The sequence below is a fragment of the Musca autumnalis genome, unplaced genomic scaffold (assembly GCF_047663935.1).
Source record: "Musca autumnalis isolate F117 unplaced genomic scaffold, ASM4766393v1 scaffold_5, whole genome shotgun sequence".
NCBI classification, from domain to species: Eukaryota; Metazoa; Arthropoda; class Insecta; order Diptera; family Muscidae; genus Musca; species Musca autumnalis.
Window position 1 is genome coordinate 12297575 of NW_027412088.1, and position 18274 is coordinate 12315848.

The following is an 18274-nucleotide window of genomic DNA, read 5'->3' on the forward strand; positions in this document are numbered from 1 at the left end:
AGAAAATTGACGATACGCTTAGGCGCCAACAAGCCGGATACCGCAGTCGCAAATCTTGTGTCGACCATATTGCCACTATACGCATAATAATGGAACAAATAAACGAAATGCAAGACTCGCTCCACCTTGTTTTCGTTGACTTCAAAAAAGCGTTCGACTTAATTAAGCACCAGAGTATTTGGGAAGCTATGAGCAGAAAAGGTGTCCCCGACCAGATTTGTAACCTAATCAAAGCACAATACCACCGTTTTGAATGCAGAGTAAGACATGGCGATAAACTCTCTCCACCTATATCCGTAAAATCCGGGGTGAGACAAGGATGTGTGCTGTCACCGCTGCTATTTCTTATTGTTATTGATGAAATACTTGTCAGGACAATCGACAACAATCCGCGCCGAGGAATAATGTGGCACCAATTAAAGATGAACACCTCAACGACCTTGTATATACTGATGACATTGTTTTAATATCTAAGCGGTTATCAGATGTACAAAGCAAAATAACCGACATAGCATCAACTTCAAGTGCATATGGCTTAAAGATTAACGTGGACAAGACCAAATCATTTCACTTAAACTCCTCTCAAAGACAACCGCTCTCTGTATGGACAAGACATCGAACAGGTGGCGAACTTTACGTACCTAGGCAGTCAAATTACGAAAGATGGAGGTACACGTGATGATATATCAACCCGCATCCGAAAGGCTAAGGTCGCTTTTGCAGGTTTGTATAAAATATGGAGGTCCAATCAACTAAGCACCAAAACAAAGATACGCATATTTAAAAGTAATGTTCTGTCAGTTCTGCTTTATGGATGCGAAACCTGGCTTGTGTCCAACGAGCTCACGAATAAGCTGCAATCTTTCGTTAATAGATCCCTGCGATTTATTCTCCGCATATGGTGGCCAAATAACTGGATATCAAACTTGGATCTTTATCAGAGGAGTGATATAAAGCCGATTGCCACAGTAATCCGTGAAAGGAAATGGAGGTGGATAGGCCACGATCTTCGTAAACCAGCGGATGATATATGTCGAGAAGCCTTTGATTGGAATCCACAAGGAATGCGAAGAAGAGGAAGACCAAGGGGTAGCTGGAGAAAAAGCATTGAAGAAGAAATAACCTTACATCCAGGAAATCTATCTTGGAATAATGTTAAAACTTTAAGTTCAAATAGAAATGATTGGAATAATTTTGTATTGGCACTATGCGCCCACGACTTGGCGTAAAAACAATAAATAATAAATAATAAATAATAATAATTCCAAATCATAATATTTCTTCCAAACATAGATCGGATTCGAATATATAGACTATATTAGTCCGAACCTTCGGGTACTTTACTTACTTAGCTGGCCCAATACAGAACATTTGTTCCATAGACCGAACTAAGAAAAGATCTCCAATTCTCTATGTTTAGTGCTTCGCTTTCTGGAATACCGCGCCTTGTCATCCCTTCATCCACTTTTTTGCCCCATATATTCTTTGGCCTGCCAGTTCTGCGTGCACCGCCACGTGGCTCGAATTTATACGCCTTTTTAGCGGGTTCATCATCGCTCATTCTTATTATATGGCCTAGCCAACGCAATCGCTGCATTTCGATACGTTTAACTATATTGATGTCGTTGTATATCAGATACAGCTCGTGGTTCATACGACGTCATTAACCGTCAACGCAGATTGGTCCGTAGATCTTTCGAAGAATATTTCTCTCAAACACGCCAAGCATTGCCTTGTCTGCTTGCGCAAGTACCCAGGCTTCGGAACCATACATCAGCACGGGTAGTATCAGTGGTTTGTAGAGCGTTATTTTTGTTTGACGAGATGTGGCTTTGTTTTTAAACTGCTTACTTAAACCAAAGTAGTATCTGTTGGCCAATACAATTCTTCTTTTTATTTCACAACCGATGTCGTTTGTTGTGTTTACACCGGTGCTCAAGTATACGAAGTCTTTTGTTACTTCAAAATTATAGGAACCAACTTCAACAGTTGGTCCGATCTCAATGGACGCATTGCGCGTCGACTCCATAAACTGGGTCTTCTCGGCATTTACCGCCAGACCCACTTTAGCAGATTCTCATTCGACCTTCATAAAGGTATCGGTTACTTCTTTTACTGATCAGCGTCCCATGATGTCTATATAATCAGCTTAAGCAAGTAACATGTAGCTTTTGGTGTAGATTGTGCCACTTCTTTTGACTTTTGCCTCTCGTATAACCTTTTCTAGCAGGATGTTGAATAGATCACACGAAAGGCTGTCTCCTTGCCTGAAACCTCTTTTGGTACAAAACTCTTCGGAGAGGTTCTTTCCTATTTTAACTGAAGGTCCTGTGTCAGATAGAGTCATTTTACAAAGCCGAATGAGCTGTGCGGGGATACCAAATTCAGACATGGCTTGGAATACCTTTGAACGTAGCGGGCTGTCGAAGGCTGCTTTATAATTGACAAAAAGGTGGAAGGTGTCGATATGCATCTCTTGGGTCTTCTCCAGGAATTGCCGCAGTGTAAATATCTGGTCAATGGTGGACTTGCCAGGTCTAAAGCCGTATTGGTAAGGTCCAATTATTTCGTTGACCATGGGCTTTAGTCTTTCGCAAAATATCCCTGACACTATCTTGTAGGCGACAGGATGCTCAGGTTCCAACCGTCGGGTACGCCTTTTTCCTGTCAGATGGAGCTAACTAGCTGATGCATACACCTTATCAGCGTGTCGCCTCCGGTTTTCAACAGCTCGGCTGGTAGGCCATTAGCTCCTTCTGCCTTATTATTCTTCAGCCGGTTTATTGCTGTCTTTACCTCATCTTGTCCGGGTGGTATACATTCAATACCATTTTCTGGAATTGGATCTGTGGTATCTTCGTCGACTTCCCTACTATTGGATACCAACGGTTTGGAAAAATGCTCTTTCCATATCCTTAGCACACTATCTGTATCAGTTACCAGATTACCTTGCTGGTCTCTACAGGAGGAGGTGCCTGTACCAAAGCCGTCAGTTTGATGCTTCACTTTTTGGTAGAAAAAAACAATAGGAAAAAAATTGCACAGCGGGCTTGAATGCAATTTTCGCGATTTAATATTTAAAATCAATTTTTATCAATGATTGTACTCATTAATTTTATAGAAATTTTTCTGTATTAAACATAAGAATGAAGTTCGACAATTTTACAAAAGAGTGAAACAGCAAACTGAAGGCTTTGGCACACCCTCATGTAGAGACTAGCAGGGTAATCTGGCAACAGCGTGTTTAGGTTATCGAAAGAACATTTTTCGACACTGTTGGTATCCAATGCTTATGAAGATGACTAATATACTATAGATAAAATCCTAAAAGATATTGAGAGTTTGTCTCAGACCAAAATGAGCTAAACGGCAGCAACAAACCAACTGACGAACAATAAGGTCGCTGAAGAATGAAATAGTGAGAGTTGAAAAATCGAGATGTACTGAGCCGCAATGAAGTCCGAATTCTATCAAAGAGTGAAACATCGAAACGGTGGCTTTGGTAGAGGCACATCCTTCTGTAATGAAGAGCAAGGTAATCTGGTAACAGACAGGGATAGCGTGCTGAGGTTATGAAAATGGTATTTTCTCAAACCGTTGGTACCCAATACTAACGAAAACGACGTACCACAGATCCAATCCTAAAAGATGGTATTAGGTTTATACCGTCCAGTCGGGATAAGTTAAAGACAGTAATAAAGGCGCTTGAGAATTATAAGTCCGCAGGAGCCTATGGTTTAACCCTGATAACCCTGCAAAAATTCGAATCTCGAATCGATTAGTCATTATGCAATCCATTACAAAGTAGTGTAAACAAAAATAACAACTTATATTACTCCTTACTAAGTTATGAGTACGTTGGCATAGTTATGAGTACGTTGGCATAGTTATGAGTACGAGATATACCCTCAGCCTGTGTGGTTTGAAATATTTCCCAAAAAAACGTATAGAGGGTTTCCAAAATTTTGGGCGTATGAACCGACAAAAGTATGGATAGGATTAAAGCTCAAAAATTGCGGGGATATCGAAAGATAGGGTTTTTTTTATCACACTAGCCTACGATAAACATAATATCGGTGTAAACAGGGCCACTAGGAAAACCTTCGGTAAAAATGTCCAAAGGATCCTCGAACCACACAAAAATGTTGAACATTTGTGTGGGTGGTACCACAAGGATTTGATAGATATGGCCCACATAAACTAAGTTTCGGCAATATTTAGAGATCTTAAGTTTGGGCCAAATCGGGCGTACCATTTTAGCGAATATTTTCGAACTTTTCTGGGGGGAGGTACCGGAAGGAGTGGACCTATACGCACCACCTTCGAATTTCATCTAATATTCGAAGAAATATTACAATATCCAAAGTGTGGACGAACGTAGTATTCGGTTCGAGCCCTCCAGCCACTACATATGGTGTCATAGGTGTTTTTGTACAACTTTCGGGCTGTTTTCTCAAGAAATATGGACTTGCCCCTAAAAAAACTTTTTCTGTCGTAATTGAGGCAGCGAATGCAAGTTGCTTCAACAAAAATCAAAGTGATTCGAGAGCAGGTCTTAAATTGAATTTATCCAAAATTTTGTGTGGGAGGAGGGGACAAATATAGTCCATATTCGAACCTGATCTATATCTGATTTTTTAACTTTTGTGGGGGAGGTACCTGAAGAAGTTGACTGATATTGCTTATCTTCGAACTTAAACTAAGTTTGCAGAAAATATTACGAAGACCAAATTGTGGACGACACCAAAACGTGTACCAGTACTGACATATTTCGAGGAAAATTTTTGTAGGCCCAAAGAAGACTCAATACCAAACTTAAACCATTTTTTCATACAAAAATGATAAAACAACAAAAACATCTATAAATATAGGATAAGCGCCAATGTTCGACGTTTCGAACAACATTTTCCGGAAAAAGGAAAAATCGGAATTTTTTGAGTAGATTTTTGACATCAGTGGGTCCTAATTACCCAAAAACGTATTGTTTTCTTAAAAAATAAATAAAGAATTGGTCTCTTGAAGAAATGGGTTAAGTGCCGCTAAAGCGTTGTTGGAGTATTGCTTTCAAATCATCGAAGGTAGTTCTTGGGATTCTGATTACAACGATGGAATATTTTCGTGGGCAATTCTATATTTCTGGCAGTGACTCAAAAGCTCTAAACAATCCTAATGTGATGATTCTTTGCCACGATAACAATCGAAAAGAATAAATCCCCAAATTAAATCTAATTCAGAGATGGCCTATGTCGATTCTCATCCGCAAAAGTTCAGCACTTTTGCGATTTAATTCAGTTTAAGGCCACATCTCGGATCGTGTGGAAAATTATCACGACACTAACATTATACATATTTTTTCTAGCCAAAGCCAATACTTCCAGAGATATGGGCCCCGAAATATGCCTATATTTTGGTCCACTCTTTCACACACGGCTTGTACTTAAGTTCTTAGTAGTCCTTGTGGTCTTTGTTCTTAATACTTCTGTTGATAGTGGCCCAGCCCAAGAAAATTCTTACAATATTATGGTTTTTTGATGTGGACTGTGTTGATTGGATTTGTCAGTGTAGTCATGAGTAAAAATTACGCTGTAAACTTGCGAAATTTCGTTTGTCACCTACGAACATGTACTTTTTTAATTAGGGATATCTTCGTAAGAAATTTAGATCAACCACTCCTGTTTTTGTTTTTTGTGGAGTCATATGCTGAGGGTATGTAGTTGTCGACCAAGCCGAAAAATCTTTTTTACTTCTTCCCAAAATAAATTTCTCGGTCTTTTGTCATAGTGTCTCTTCAAAGTCTTATGTAAATTGACTGCATGTTATATTCTTTGCCTGTGTCTCACAAACCTATAGAAGCCCTCCATTTGGTGTTTGTTTTTTTTTTTAATGGAGAGCCTCTTCAAACTATTGATTGATTTGTTGAGGTAATTATTTTTAACTTCATTTAAATGTGTTCTTTAAACCTTTTAGTTGACCCAGAAATCGTTTTATTCTTTTGTCTAAGTTTGGACCTTTGTATGTATTTATAAAATAACATAGAATAAAAATAGAACGTAAGTATGTAAATACGGATGTCGATTGTCGAATGTACATGTCGTTTGTGTGTATGCTTCTGATTATATGCAATTCTTTAACTCGTTTTATGTGTTCCATATATGACTATGTGCATATGTATGTACATGTGTATGCAATCAAGTGTGTGTCTGTGATAAGAATTTTCAATTAAATTGTGTGCCAGCAAACAAGAAAACCTTTTAATCTTCGTCTCTAACTAGTGGCACAGTGGGTTAATGAAATGAAACTCGACATATATGTACATATGTATGTACATATTCAAAAACATTGCAACCGAGAATTACAGTGGTTAGCATACCCGACTTGCTCAGGGAAGCCGTATTCCGAAAAACAACACTCCATTTTTATACCCTCAGCATTTAAAAAAATCGATTTAAAAAAAATTTATGTCTGATTTTTTTATTCGGCATCGCTCTAAAGTATTTACTTTTGTTAGATTTTAAGATTACCAAAGTTTGAGCACAATCGCAATATGATATCACGTGTCACTGGGTCCTCAAATTTCCATGGGCCCTATATATCCAATCTTAAAATCCGACCTGATTTTCAAAATTTTTTTGTAGCCACAGAAATGAAATGGTAAACATTTCTCATCGACTGGACAATAACTGTGGCCTTTAGAGCAATTTCGTAAAAATTCACCTTTGGCATCATACAAATCACGATAACTCTCGAACGAAGCAACCGATCGGTATTCGTAATATTTTGCCCAAACGTAGTTTAAGTTCTAAGATGGGCCATAACGGTTGTTGTTGTTGTAACAGTGTGTTTTTTATTATGTTTGTATGTTCGTTCCTCTGTTCAATCTGGCTCTGGGTCTATCTCCAGTTCTAGAAAAGTTGTTGCTTCGATGGGATGTAGCCACAGATCCACTGGAGTTAGATGGGTAGGTTTGGCGGGGCAGTTGAAAAGGTGGGCAGATGTCTTGCACGGCGCGATCGATTTCCGCCCAATAAGAATTTAGGCGACTGCAGTATCCCGAGAGTAGTTGAGCCAAAACTACTCTGGTTTGTCGTGGCAGCTGACGCTCCTAAGCTGCGATATATGGGGGATGTACTCCGAGTACTTTATTCACACTATAATTGCTTAAGGCCTTGGCAACTGCGTCCGTGTGAATGCTATTCAAATCTGCTTGATATGCTTGTTGATCTAGGGGTTCTCTCCTGTATCGTTGGACCTCTCCCTCTAGAGCATGGATATCCTTTCTAATCTGCCTGAATGTGTCGGGCCTACCCAAGAGATGGTGATTGTTATGGCTCACACGGTAACATCCAAGCAGATACTGCAACGAAAGCATCTTATTGTGTTGCTTTACTGGAAGAATCTTTGCCTCCTCAGGTAGATGGTCCACTGAAGATTTGAGGAGGCACCCTGTTGCTGTTCTCATGGCGGCATTCTGGCAAGTTTGAATCTGTTTTCAATTCGTATCACATAATCTCGGGGACCAAATTGGAGCCGCATAGCTTACCACAGACCGACCTATCGCGTTATATGTAGTCAACAAGGTTTCTTTATCTGCACCCCAAGTGCTGCCGGCTAGGGACTTGAGGACCTTGTTCCTACTTTTCGGCTTGTCGCAGATAGCTGTGGTGTGTGAGCACGGCGTGAATGTCGTGTCGAATGTGACCCCTAAAATTTTAGGGCAGTTTGTGGTCGGAAATCTGCTACCGTCGACCACGTAGCACGTCCAAACTGCGCTGTCCATGTGGTGAACAGAGTGGCTGTAGATTTTGTGGCGGAAATCTGCATATTCCTCGAATAGAAAAAGGTGGTAAGATCGGTTAAATAGTTGTTCAGTCTCTCACAGATGTCATCAGGATAGGTACCTGACGCCAGGATCGTGCAATAATCCGCATACGTTACGATCTCGATACCGTCTGGAGGGGACGGAATACAGGAGAGGTAGAGGTTAAACAGTTCCTGAGATATCACCCCACCTTGGGGGACTCCCTGCTTCACTCTACGGGGTTTGGGCTTCTTATTCCTGAATTCCACGTACGACTGGCGTCCACACATATAGTTGACTATCCAACGTATCAAGCTTGGCCGGAGGGTTGTCTGCTCAAAGTCCTCAAACAGCGTGGAGTGCCTGACTGTATCAAGGGCTTTTGATAAGTCAAGCGCCACCATCACTGTTCAATAGCACTGTCGTCTCCGGTTGTGTCCTTGACAGATATATGTGGTAATGGCGTGCAGCGCTGTTGTCGAGCTGTGCTGCTTACGTAATCCATGCTGATGATCGGCAACTTGATAGCTATTTCTGATACTGGGGAGGAGTAAGGCCTCAAGTGTCTTTGCTACGGGAGACAAAAGCGAAATCGGCCTGTACGATTCACATTTTCTGGCATCCTTGCCTGGCTTCCGTAGTGGGACCACCTGCCCATTTTCCAGACTTCGGGAACAACGAGGGTGGCTAGCGACAATTTGAGAACTTTAGTGAGATACTCCAATCCCGGCTCATCCAGCTGCTTCAGCATTATCATGGAGATTCCATCAGGGCCCAACGCTTTGGATGATTGAGCGTTTCTGATGGCATTGGCAACATCATCCATTGTAAATTGTGGTGGTTCATCCTCGGCAGGAAGAGATATGATGCGACGTAATACTCTTCTCTTCGCCCTGTCACTCACGGGGTGCTCGACAAACCGTCGGGTCAGTCAACGTAACGTCGCCAAACGTGACTGAGGTCCTATCTTCCAGGGTTCGACAGTGACTTAACCGTTGCCCACAATTCACCTATACCGGCTCGAATGTTCCAGCTCTTCAGATGATTTAACCATTTGTTCCGCTTATGCTCGCCGACCAGCCTGTTAACTTCCAGTATCAGCTCCCTGACTCTGGGGTCATTGGGGTTGGCACGACGAAGCTCATCACGCTCATTTGCTAATCCCGTCGCCTCTACTGGAAAGTTTGGTCTTACTACGGGTATTCGACCAGCAGGGATATGGTGAGCGGCTGCAGCAGTGATGATGTCTCGGAACATCCTTTCCGCTACCCGAACATCAGAAGGATTGGGCAATTCTCTGAAGCGGTGATTGGTGATCTCTCTGAAACTCGACCAATCAGCTTTCTTATGATTGACGAATATGCGGCGTTCAGAGGTGATGAAGTCGTGTGGTCTGTTAATGGAGACAATTATGGGGAGATGGTCTGATCCAAGGGAAATGACGGGTTGCCAGGTAACGTCATTTGTCAGACCAGGTGACACGATGGTTATGTCAGGCGAACTGTGACACTCTCCTCTAATTCTGGTAGGGGCGTCCTCATTGACCGTGCAAAACTTAGAGCTATCAACCGGCTCAGCCAGCGCTGTACCTCTCTGGTCGTTTCCGAGGGCCGAATGCCACATCTCATGATGCGCATTAAAGTCCCCCAGGACCAGACGGTTATGACCTTCCAAGAGCGGGCTAATGTCAGGACTATAATCTGAGATACAGCTATTTCTCGGCGGGGTGTATACGTTCAGCAACTCTATCTCGGCAGTTCAACAACTGACTGCTACCCCCATACATTCTATGTACGGGTCATTAGAGGCAGGCTCAAGCGAGATAGGTCTGTATTGGACAGACTGGTGCAATAGGAAAGCTAATCCCCCACCCCCACTTCTGGTGCGATCTTTTCTTAGCACATTGTAACCATCACAATGCTCTAAGCTGTGGTTGTCGTCCAGCTTGGTTTCTTGCGCCACCGCGACCTTAATGTTCTTCCGACTCATGAAATCAGTGGACCATAACGGTCCACTCCCTCGGGTACCTCTCCCACAAAAGTTCAAAATTTTCCGTAAAACATTTTCCGCACGATACCTCTCGAAGGGACTTACCGATTTGGTCCATACTTTGCACATCGTAATATTTCTACCAGACATAGATCCAGTTTGAATATGGACTATATCGGTCCACCCCTCTGTTTAAGACCTCCTCTCGAATCTTTTTGATTTTTGTAGTAACGAATTGTATTCGCTGTCCTCTTACTATATTTAAGTTTTTTTCAGAGGCAAATCCATACTTCCTGAGAAAATTGCCCAAAAACTGAAAAAAACCCCGTTATGGCACCATGCATAGTGCACTATAACTCTCGAACGGATAAACTGAATCTATCCAAAATTTGACAGTCGTAATAGTTTGCGCAAAATGTATATCAAGTTCTAAGATGGGTCATATCGGTCCAATCCTTTGGGTACTTATCCCACAACAGTTCAAAACTTTTCGCTAAAATGGTGCGCACGATGACTCTCGATGGCAGTAACCGATTTGGTCCATACTTTGCACATCGTAATTTTTCTACAAGAAATAGACCCGGTTAGAATATGGACTATATACGTCAATTCCTTCGGGTACCTCCCACTCAAAAGTTGGAAAAGTGCAGTTTAGGACCTCCTCTCGGCAAAGCCGACCGATACTTTTTTTACTTATTTCTATCACATTCTCAGCAAAAAGCCTTATAATTATCTTGAATATTTTGTATATGAATAAAATTGCCTATAATTGACGCCGTACCCTGCTCGAGGTCCTTCCGACCCGACGCTAATATTCAGGTTCTATAGAAATAGAATGGGACAGCAGTCACTGTCTGAAAGATGTCTGATATGAAATAATTTCAAAAATATTTCACATTAGAAAGCTCGGAGTAACTATAACATAACTACTGTAGCCTACTGTATACATTTATTCAATTGTTGGAATCCACTGTAGTTTCGGTACATTTGATGTTTGCCTTTACACCTTTGATAAATTTTATGTTGATAAAATTGTGTTGTTTCTTTCACTTAAGTGAAAGAATACAAAATTTATACCTTTGGAAGATTTCATGCTTTCATTTGAAAAAAACCGTATGTACGTATGTACGTGCGTCCGTTTGTCTCTCTGTGTCTGTTGGTAGCAATTCATTTACACACCGGTTAGTTGCTGGTGGAATTGGTGTGCTGCTGACATTTAGTGCTGTATTAAAGTGGAATTATTATCGTTGCTGGTAGTATTTCAGAGCAATGAAAAGTACCCTCTCCAAAAGAGATCAGTAACAACACCCTGAGAATTTTTATCCAGATTTGGTTTGGTTGTAACTTTTCATGTTACATTTCTTTTGGTTTTTTTTATTTTTCCTTTGTTTTGGAAAGTTGTGTGTCGACTTGTCGTTCGTTCTTTGATTTAGTTGGAGGTTGTGTAAAAGTAAATTTTACTATCACTCTATTGTTAGTTGTTTATTTGTTCGCTGTTTTTTGCTGATATTTTATTTTATTTTATTTTTTTTGGGGATTCTGTTTCCCTTCTCCCCATTTTTTCTACTTTTATTAAGTGGAGGGTTTTTATTGCAAGCGGAATTATTCGTCGCGCTAGTATTACTTCTGTTGACTCTGTGTGTCGCTGTGCCGTATCTTCGTTCTAAATGCATTTTAATCTCCAAGTGAAATTTATTTTGGTAATAAAATATTTTTATTTGAATGTAATTAAGTTTCGTCCTTTGTTTTGCAACTGAAGGATGGGGTGTTGTTTAGGTTTGTCTTTCAAATTGAAGCTTTTGACAATTGTTTGTTTATAACTTTGAGATTTTCGTAACTGTTGATTAATTAAAAGTGCTGTTGTACTTGTATCAGGTTTTGGAAATAGTTAATTTAGTTTAAATGTTTTATGAAAGTGAAGTGATTTTACTGGTTTTTATAGATTTGCAGATTGACGTAGAAATTATAGATTCTTAGCACTAGCGCCCTGATCGAGAGAAATATGGAGAATAGAATTATAGCCTTGTGAAAACGCCAATTGTGGGTGTTCTCACAGATATGAAGGGCGATTGGTTTTGTGCTGTAAGCCTCGAAAGTATTTCAGTAGTGGAAATATTTTCCTCAAGATTCATCCACCAAGGAATATAGAAATGGAAACAAGTAAAAAAGCGTTAAGTTCGGCCGGGCCGAACTTTTCATACCCTCCACCATAAAATATTCTGAACTAAAATGGAATAATTAGTTTTCATTCCTGTCCCCAACTTTATGTGGGTATGTTAAAATGTCAGATAATGTACATAAAATGTTCCATTCGGTAGGCCCTTTTTTATGGTGCCTATATCTAACTATGTATGTTGACAATTTTTGGTGGGCTAGAAATTGGGAGGTACCGTTATATAGGGGTTATAATAAAACATGGATCCATGTTGACAGTTTTTGATGGGAGCATTTAATGCCAAATAACTCCTAATTCGGTTAAAAATTGTATCTAGAATCCTCAAAATACCCAAAATCGGTACATAACGTGGGAACTTCAAATGTCATTAAAAGCTAGTTCGGAGGTATGTGGGCTATACGAAAATATGAACTTAAATGAACAATTTTTGTTGGCTTTTAAATTTCAAATTACAGAAAGTTCGTCCAAAAAATAAGGCTAAGGTACGGAAAATTGGGAGGTTTGTTTTGTGGCTATACCAAAACATGGACCTACGTTTGGTTAAACATTTTAAGTAAAATCCTCAAAGTACCGAAAATCGGGAAGTATCGTTATATTGGGGCTATGTTTAAAAATTGTTGATGCAGATGTATGGTGACCACTACAACCTTCAAATGTCAAATTACAGTTTGTTCGGTTAAAATTTTTAGCTAAAATTGCCAATTACTGAAAATTGGGAGGTACCGTTAAATCGGTCTGAAAATGTAGCTAAAAACGGAAAAATACCGTGAATCGGGGGGTACCGTTATATGGGGGCTAACCAAAACGTGGACCTATGTCCACAACTTTTGTTCTATAAGTTTATTGACACTTAAGAACCCTAAATGTCAAATTATAGCTACATCGGTCTGAAAATGTAGCTAAAGACGTCAAAATACCGTAAATCGGGGGTACCGTTATATGGGGGCTATACCAAAACGTGGACCGATATAGCCCATCATCGAACTTGACCTGCTTGCAAACAAAAGACGCATTTTCCCAAAATTTCAGACAATTTTGGTGGAGAGGTGTGGTGACCACTAAGAACTTCAAATGTCAAATGTTCAAATTACAGCTAACTTGTAGGTAAAAATCTCAAAATACCGAAAATCAAGAGGTACCCTTATATGGGACTATACCAAAACATGTACCTATGTTCATAATTTTTTCGAATATAAGTTTTTGGGTCACTAAGAGCCCTAAATATCAAATTATAGCTAATTCGGTCTAGAAATGCGACTTAAATCGTCAAAATACCTGAAATCGGGCGGTAACGTTATATGGGGGGCTATTCCAAAACATTGATCTATGTCCACTAGTTTTACTACATAAGTTTATTGACACTTAAGAACCCTAAATGTCAATTTATAGCTAAATAGGTCTGAAAATGTAGCTAAAAACGTCAAAATACCGTAAATCAGGGGTACCGTTATATGGGGGCTATACCAAAACCTAGACCTATGTCCACAACTTTTGTTCTATAAGTTTATTGACACTTAATAACCCTAAATGTCACATTATAGATAAATCGGTTTGAAAATGTAGCTAAAAATTTAAAAATACCGTAAATCGGGGGGTACCGTTATATGGGGGCTATACCAAAACGTGGACCTATGTCCACAACTTTTGTTATATAAGTTAAGTGACTCTTAAGAGCCCTAAATGCCAAATTGGAGCTAAATCGGTCTGAAAATGTAGCTAAAAACGTCAAAATACCGTAACTCGGGGGGTACCGTTATATGGGGGCTATACCAAAACGTGGACCTATGTCCACAACTTTTGTTATATAAGTTTACTGATACTTAAGAACCCTAAATGTCAAACTATAGCTAAATCGGTCTGAAAATGTAGCTAAAAACGGCAAAATACCGTAAATCGGGGGTACCGTTATATGGGGGCTATACCAAAACGTGGACCTATGTCCACAAGTTTTGTTATGTAAGTTTACTGACACTTAAGAAATCTAAATGTCAAATTATAGCTACATCGGTCTGAAAATGTAGCTAAAAACGTCAAAATACCGTAAATCGGGGGATACCGTTATATGGGGGCTATACCAAAACGTGGACCTATATAGCCCATCATCGAATTTGACCTGCCTGCAAACAAAAGACGCACTTTCCCAAAATTTCAGCGTCCTATCTCCATTTTTGTGGATGCTAGAGTGATTACCACAGACGGACGGACGGACGGACGTGCACAGATCGATTTAGAATTTTACCCTGATCAAGAATATATATACTTTATAGGGTCGCAAATGAGTATTTCAATGCGTTACAAACGGAAAAACAAACTTAATATACCCTCCATACTATGGTGGAGGGTATAAAAAGGAAAGAAAATGCAATGTATTAGGATTTTGGAGTAAGAACAATAACGGTTCTTTATTGAATTCGTTGAACAGGAACGACCGCTTACCAAGGACAACAGTATTGGCTGATGCTTAGTTAACAAATGTTTATTGAAAGTAAGTTACAAAGGAAAGTTCAGTAAGGAAATTCAAAGAGAGAATGAGAGCATACATGACACAATTTTGGACAGAGTTAGGGATGCCGAATAAAAATATTTCGGAACATTGAACAATTGAAAATAGGGTTGCCAGTTGGGGAAATCCGACGTAAAAACCTTGTAACAAGACCGCAAAGACTACTAAAAACATGAGTGAGAGAGATGTATGAACAATTGACCCTAAATATTAGGTCATTTCGGAACTATATCTCAGGAAATATTGCCTACGAAGACAACGACTACCCGCTATTAAAATTTAACCACAATCCAAGAAATGGCATAAAACTGAATTAAAGCTCAAAAATATTGATCTTTGGAGTAGGATATACCTAAAGGAATGGAATGTGATCTGACCGCTGGCCGAAACGTTTTGATTTTGGGTCAATTCGGTACAAAGAACCCACTGGCGTGGTATAATCATTTTAGTTGGTGATCGTAAAATTTTACAAGTAACAAGTGAACTAAAACGGAATAATTATTTTCTTTCCTGTCCACAATTTAGGACAGAGATATTTTATGACCACTGATACCTAAATAAGGTAAAACAAGTAAAAAAAGTATCAGTCGGCTTGGCCGACAGAGATATACCCTCAGCCTGTGTATATTGAAACAAATTTTTCCCATAAAACGTAGGTATTTAGAGGGTTTTAAAAATTTTGAATGCATGAACCGACAAATATGTTGACTAGATTAAAGAGCAGAAGTTTTGCGGGGGAATTACTTAAAAGAATGGATCGACATTGACCATTATGGAAGTCGATCTCCAGCCACTACATACGTTGCCATAGGAGGGTTTTACTCCCTTCGGGCTGTCTGCTTAAGAAGTGTGGTTTTGCCCCTGAAAAAACTTTTACCATCATAATTGAGGCAGCGAATGCAAGTTGCTTCAACTAAAATAAAGGTGATTCGATATCAGGTCTTAAAGTGAACTTATCCGAAATTTTGTTTGGGAGGTACTGGATGAAGTGGACAAATATAATCCAGATTTGGACCTGATCTATATCTCGTAGATATATTAAGATGTGTTAAGTATGGACCAATTCGGCCACTCCCTTCAAAAGTTACCGTACGAATAATTTTTCCGAACATTTTTGAAATTTTGTGGGGGAGGTACCTGAAGGAGTGGACCGATATGGCTTATCTTCGAACTTAAACTATGTTTGGACAAAATATTACTAAGGCCAAAATTTGGACCCAATCAGCAGATCCGTTGGAGAGTTTTCTTGCGCTCCAACCACCCCACACGGTGTCATAGGGGTTTTGTGAAACTTTCAAGCTATTTTCTCAGAAAGTTTGGACTTGCCCCTGCTGAAACTTGTACCGTCGTATGGGGGGCAGTGAATACAAGTTGCTAAAAGAAAAACCAAAGCGATTCGAGAGCAGGTCCTAAACTGAACTTATCCGAAATTTTGTGTGGGAGGTACCCGAAGGAGTAGACCTATTGAGTCCATATTGGAACCTCATCTAAGTCTGGTACATATTTGACTATGAGCAAAGTATGAACCAAATCGGTTACCCCCTTAAAGAGTTATCGTGCGCACAAATTTTCCGAACTTTTTCGAACTTTTGTGGGGGAGGTACCGGAAGGAGTGGACCGATATATCCCATCTTCGAACTTAAACTAAGTTTGGGCAAAATATTACGAAAGCCAAAATTTGAACCGAATCGGTTCATCGGTTCGAGAGTTATCGTGCGCTCCAGCCAGCAGGACAGACAGACAGACAGACGGACGGACATGGCTAGATCGACTCCAAATTGTCTGAAACACATTTCGTCCAAACATACTTGGGGTCTAAAACCATTATTTCGATGAGGCACATTTTCATCGTATCAAAGTGTATATGGGCAATATTATTGAAAATTTAACATCGTTGAAGCCAAGGTTTACCCCTTTATAACTCGCGAATAGTGGTTGTATATTGTACAATTTAAATGCTTTTGAATAAAATGAAATGTTTTTAGACTTGGCAAAAAATATTGGGTTTCAAAGTTGATTTGCGTGGAAGCTGTGGCTATATTTATGTTAAAAAATGGGTAAAAATGGGTTGAAGCCAACGTGTCTTTTTTTGTTTTCTCTCGATTTGTGATTAAACCACACTTTTTACGATTTTCCCGTTAAAGTAAAAGTAGAAGGCAACTAAATAAGGATTAAACACTAGTGAGATGTGTTTAACTTCTCAAAATTTGATCTGCGTCTACCATAAAATGATGCTGACATTTTGAAGCCAGATTTTAAGTGTTTTTTGAAATTTTCTTATAATTTCGTTCCGCAAACAGGTTTTTCAAAAAATCATATATAGGAATGAAGAACTCACGATTCTGATTTATTTGATATATGTGTCGTGAATGTAGCCTACACAGCTTCAGAGAAATCTGTATCCAAATACGAAAATTTTGTGTGAACAAATTTCTAAAAATCATATTTTTCGGGCCTAATTTTTACAATTGGCATTCGATTTACTCGTACTTGATTGCAAATTTTTGATTTTTACGTTGCGGATCTAATAAATCAATACTCGTGAAATTCCATCTACTAAAACGCGAGATACGAGAAATTCCAAGGTAGGAAAATCACCTAATATTGTTTTTGAAAATATCGCGCATTTTATCGCGTATTCTGTCGGCAGCTTGCACTGCTATGAAAAAACTAGTGCAGGATCTTCCTTTTTGCGGAAACAAAGATTTAAAAACTTCACTGATAAGGGAACTACATTCATTTTATCCCAAAAATAGTGTGTGATGCTACATCCACGGTTCTTGACTGATTGCCTTGAAATAGGTATACATCGATGCAGATTTTCATGGTAACACTAAAACCGGATGCGGAACGAAATTGTATGAACTTTGGGAAAATTAGCGATGTTTTATAGGTTTTTTAATGCTAAGATGCAGCCGATGCTACATCTTAGCGTCCAAATTATATTTCGAAAAATATGTACAAATTAAAAGATATGGTCTTGCTGTACATGAAAATCACATGCGGACAAAACGATTTTGATAATTACGCGATTAACACATATTTTAATAATGCATATAAGTTAAAGCGGTTTATTTGAATTCTATTTCCGTTTAAGAAGTCTAATGATTTATTTCAACAACCCGATAACTTTCCTCAATGGGAAACCTTCTATGTGAATGTAAATAAAGCAAAATCCGCCCATTTCCTTGGGAGTTTCAAGAAAAATAAAAGAAGTACTCCTATAGAATTTTTCCAATATTTTCGACTCTAGAATGCATGTGAAAACCATTATTCCAAACCAAAATTAGTTTTTTGTAACACAAATATGTGCTTATTTTGGCTATAATATCCTAACTACTATCCCGATGATTATAAGTTTGGTCTCATTTGATTCCCCGTGAAGTCTTTATTTAAAACTGTTACTTTTTTGTAATTTTTGACGGGTATATGGTGCTATATTTTCAAAAAATTCGGATTACATTTAAAATTTTGTCAATTTTTTGTAAATTCCGCGAATGCTGAGAAACATTTTACAAGTATTATGCAATCTACTTAATGACGTCACTTCGTGATAACTTTTTAGTGACAACTGTGCTCAATAAAATAATTAGCGTGTTTATAATAATTTTTTCTTAAAAGCAGAAGTAAAACCGCGATAACATTTGTCCGCAACAACCAAAAATTTGCTCGCGAGCGGATTTGTACTGGGGAATTTTTTCTTAACCTATGTACCAAAAATCGTTAATGTAGCGCGAAAAGAAAAAATTCAATTTTTTGGAAATGGAATATGAAATAATTGACAGTTTTGCCCATATACCCTCCTTAG

At 39.1% G+C, this 18274-nt stretch overlaps 1 protein-coding gene across 1 annotated transcript in view; it reads left to right on the forward strand.

Annotated features, from left to right (window-relative positions):
• Positions 1-18274, forward strand: part of Ipk1 (Inositol phosphate kinase 1) — a 376999-nt gene that overhangs the window by 2359 nt on the left and 356366 nt on the right. The gene's annotated exons all lie outside the window — the stretch shown is intronic.